Below are 4,710 nucleotides of genomic sequence, written 5' to 3'. Positions count from 1 at the left end.
CAAACCCCTGAACTCATTATTGCTCATGGCATTTGAGCACTTTGTGTGCAGCATAAAGAAGAAGGTTCTGTGAAGGATGCTAGTCTATTTTAAATGAAAAGAAAAAAGAGGAGGGAAAAGCATTATGTTGAGCCTTTTTTTGGCCTAAAAAGAATATATAGTGCTAAGTGGTCCAGTTGCGACCCCTGTGTTGATAACAAGTTTTTCTGAAAATTGCAAGGTTGGGTCCTTTAGATATCAAAGAAATTTTAAAAATGAACTAAAGATGATATAGCCGTCAAATTGATGAATATATTGGCTTACTTTGACTGTTCTGCTAACACCTTCATCAAGTGTAAAAGTGCTTAACAATTGATTCAAATAAAAAGTTTTTTGCATGGAATGACAATCTCACTCTTTCCTTCAAATTGATGCACTCTAAATATCTGGCAAGGTACTCTAGAGTTCTGTGTACCTTGCATAGGATGTGGTAGGTATAGCCTCTCCTGTGTGCACATAAGTATGGGAGCTGCTGGCTTGACACCATTGCCACTCAATTCTGGATTGCAGAGCTGAAAGCAGAGAGGGATCTATTGTCCAGATGCCTGTGGGCAAACTGGAGACTGCAGGGGGCAAGAAATTTGGAGAACTGAATAGAAAATGGGAAGTGAAGCAGGAGAATTTTTTTTTTTTGCCACCAGTGACTTTTGGCTCCAAGGAGAGTTCAGAATACAGTGAACAATGCTGGGATTAGATGAAATAGCATCAGAGGTCTCTGGAAAGTAAGCAGCAGATAACCCATGCTTATTAATATTGTCCTCTGCTGTGACAGAATGTGACAGAGTTCCCCAGAATATAGTTGTTCTTCACAAGAGAATGTGTTCTTGCAAAAACAGCATTAGTGCTAGTGCACCTTAATGAATTTGTGGGAACGTGGCAGATTTCCAGGCTTTGGGTTTCTATCTTCTTAGAGAACCAACCTAAGATTGCTGTATGGGTTAGAGTTGAGGGAATCCTCCCCTGCACAAAATGTACCTTTGTTACAAAGCCCAAACCCTGACAAGGTTTGTTTCATAACTGAAGTAGGGTTGATGCTCTTCCTACTTGAGAAGGTCACGCAGGGTAGCACCGGCATAGAGAATGGCAAGAAGCTGCTGTTGCCATTGTGTTACCATTTTTTGCTTATTTCTTTATCTTAAGTAGTCCTAACTAGGCTTGGCATAAACTGAAGTTTTTTCATCCACATCAAGATGCACTTGGTGCTTTCTTCCTGGGGTGGTTTAAAAGAAAAGACCTCTTCAACCCTGCCCTTTCCAAAGGTTCAGATCTACTGGTCTACCCCTGCTGTTCCTAATGTGAAGGGCTGGTTTTGCAAACACTGGCTTGTGCTTGTTTCTTTGAGGGCTGGCCCTAGTGACCTGGCTACACTGCATCCTCCTGCTACTCTTCAGTGTCCTTGCAGCTGCTGTTTGATTCTAGGCTCTCAAAGCACTCAGCTGAAGCAGCCATGACTTTTGGGAGATGAAGTTATAACCTCTGTGAGCAGCAGTGCTTTAGCCTGGTAAAACTAGTTTTGCTTCTTGGCAACAGTTTTCTGCAGGCTCTGGTCCAACTAGCATGGTGGTATACTCTAATGGCTCCAGCAGCATCATTAACCCAAACAGGCTTTAAGATATCAGCCTGACTAATCTGATCCCATCACTATCCTACTGCCTGGGTGAGCCAGGTCCTGAATTTGGGGCTTTCACTACTTCAGTAGTAACCCGAGGTTCTGGCTGTAGGAGTGTGATAAGGCTTGAACTGCCCTGCTGCTTCTTATTGTGATCCAGAGCTCACACTGGTGAATGTAAAGGGATCCCTTGTGCTGCGTGGCTCCCACTCCTCAGTTCCAAGGTGAGCCTTCCAGTAATTCCCACATAAATGCCTATATTCCTTGCTTTTATTCTCCTCTACCTGGCCCAAAATGATGATGCAACCTGGCTAACAAGGTGCTTGATGTGAAGCAGACCTAAGAATCGAGATGAGCTGCCTGCACCGGTTGTTCCTGCACACTGAATTGGGCAAAGCCACAGAAACAGCGCTGAGAACTCACATCCTCGGGGCACGTCACCTCCTTTGGGATGGGTGTTGGCCTATTCAGGCTCCTTCATCTGCATCTCCAAGCAGTTTGCTGCCCAGAGGGAAGGTTTGAAATAGGAAGGGGATGAGATGGGATGTCTCTCTCTCATTTAAGGTGTGGGGTTTTTTCCAAACTATAACAGTAATGCTACATTTTTTTTTCCTAATTTTTTTATCAGATGTTTTGGATGGATTCATTGCTCTGTTAAGTTCAAGCTGCTAAGTGTTTAAGCTTTGTCAGCACTGTGAAGTAGATGTGTAGAAATGTTTGTTTTGCTACATTTCCTCACCCTTCATGAGTATTGGCAGAAGGCTCTCTTGGTGTCTCGTCTAACTGTAAAAAGTTAGGAGTACTTTTCATCTAAGTATCTTTGCTAGATAACTTAGAGTGCATTTATGTATCTCTTATTGTTGCATCTCCACATAAAGCTTGGAAGGTGAGTGTTGAGCACTTCAGAGGGCATGGATAAAGGAAAAATCAGGGTTCCTTACTTAGTAAAAATTGCCATAATGTATTTGTATGCACTTACATTTAGTTTTAACTCTTTTATTGGAAAAGTCTGAACCCCAAAAGGGTGTTTTAATGATGGGTATGGGAAAGCAGAAAGGGATGTCACACTGCTTAAATACCTTCTACCCCTGCACTCATCTATCCCTTCATATGAAACACCTCAGCATTTGAGAGGCTCAATATGTTCCAGCTTGATAACCTGAGAACTGCCTAAGGTGAAAACTCTGGACTTTACTAATGGTCTTTCCATCTGTAGGCAGTAGAAGTGTTTGGAGACCACATCTGGGACAGAAATGACATGTTCTGACTTTGGACAGCCCATCTCATACCACTTCCTGCACTACTGGGTCATTTAAACATGTTTGACCTTAAACCTCCTGATGGTCTGAAGTCCATTTGGTTTCTGCAACAGATGTGTAATTGGGTTATCCTAAAATTACCTTTTGGAAGGTAGGTAGCTGACCTTGGCAGGTTTCCTTTGCCCTTCCCAATTCATGCTTTTTAAAGTGCTATTAATCCAGATATTTCTTTTATTTTCTTCCTTTCAGTGCAGATGTATATAGCTCAATTTTCAACCTGTTCAGTTGCTTTGATGTGGTGGTGTTTGCAGGGGTCCCAGGATGAGGGAAGAGATGAGAATCTTGACTCCATGTTTCAGAGGGCTGATTTATTATTTTATGATATATATTATATTGAAAGAAAATTAAATACTAAAACCATACTAAAATAATAGAAGAAAGGATTTCATCAGAAGGCTAGCAAAGAAAGGAAAAGAATGAAATTATAAAGGCTGGCTGCTGAAATTTCGCATTGTGCAGGATGCCTCCCAGACCCAAGATGGCACCACTTGCAAGTTGGGCTGCTTTGACAGTGCCAAGTGGCTCCTGCAATCTGCAGGAACCTGGGATGGTGAGTTTTGTTTGCCAGGGAAAAGGGCCGGGGTTGTTATTCAGGGGCCTGTGGCCCGGAGTGGTCTTGTGACTGACCTGAGTCCCAACACAGCTGGACCTGTGATTGGTCGTCAAGTAGAAACAATTCACACAAGACCAATTGAAGATGCACCTGCCACATTCCACAACAGCAGATAAATATTGTTTACATTTTGTTTCTGAGGCCTCTCAGCTTCTCGGGTGAAAAAATCCTGGCAAAAGGGTATTTCATAAAATATGTCTGTGACACCTTGACACTTCTGAACCAGAACAACAAAGATGTAGGTGCTGAGGTGCAAAATCTATGTATCAATACCCAGAAAAAGAAATGGGAAATAGAAAAGTTCCAGTTAAGGAGAATTGCTTTATGCATTTTAAGCTCTAAATAGGGTTTAATATTAAACTGACTATAACCCCTGCTATTTATGCTGCATCCCTTCTAGGGGATGATGCTGTGCCAAGTGCTTGTTTACCTGCACATTTGGATGGGCCAGTGCAGTGGCCCATCCAAAGGCTACAGCTAATTCATGTCAAGGCTGTGTAAAGCCAGAAAAAAGGACGTCCTTTGTGGCTGGAAATGGGCAGAGGAGTTGTCTGTGTTTACCCTGGCCCAGAAACAGCCCACCCTGCTATTGGTAAGGCATGCTGAGGTTAGCTGGAGCACACAGGGACAGGTCCTGCTTCTGCAGGCAGTAGAACTGTGTCTAAGAGAGTAATGCACTGGAAAATAGACATGTTTCTAGGAACAGCTGAGAGCTAATTGTGTATTTTCAATCTGAAAGGAATTTTATTTTTGAGATCCCTGAGATTTATTTTTGAGATTTTGATTTCTCTATTGTCTCTCCCCTGTTTTCAGCCATCATGTCCCAAGTGAAACCAATCTGATAATCAAATGAGGTCTTGATGGGCAAGTACAAGCTTTGAACAAATGAGTTCTCTACTTCAATTTTACCTTTGTTCAAAAGCCCACATTTTTATAGGTAGAGGGCCAAAAAAACTGCATGGAAGCTTTACACTAATACCAGTGAGGGTGTTGTATCAAGTTATGGAGATTGTTTTTGAATCTGATGTGAATGCCCTAAAATGCTTCTAAAAAAGCTGGAGAACAAAAGCAGTCTCAAGTAACCAGTTACCAGCCCAATTTGATGCCTAAGGAGAAGTGGAGACAGTCTC

Source organism: Molothrus ater, chromosome 1 (genome assembly GCF_012460135.2).
Source record: "Molothrus ater isolate BHLD 08-10-18 breed brown headed cowbird chromosome 1, BPBGC_Mater_1.1, whole genome shotgun sequence".
Taxonomy (NCBI): Eukaryota; Metazoa; Chordata; class Aves; order Passeriformes; family Icteridae; genus Molothrus; species Molothrus ater.
The sequence above is the reverse complement of the archived record's forward strand: the minus strand, read 5'-3'. Positions refer to the sequence as shown.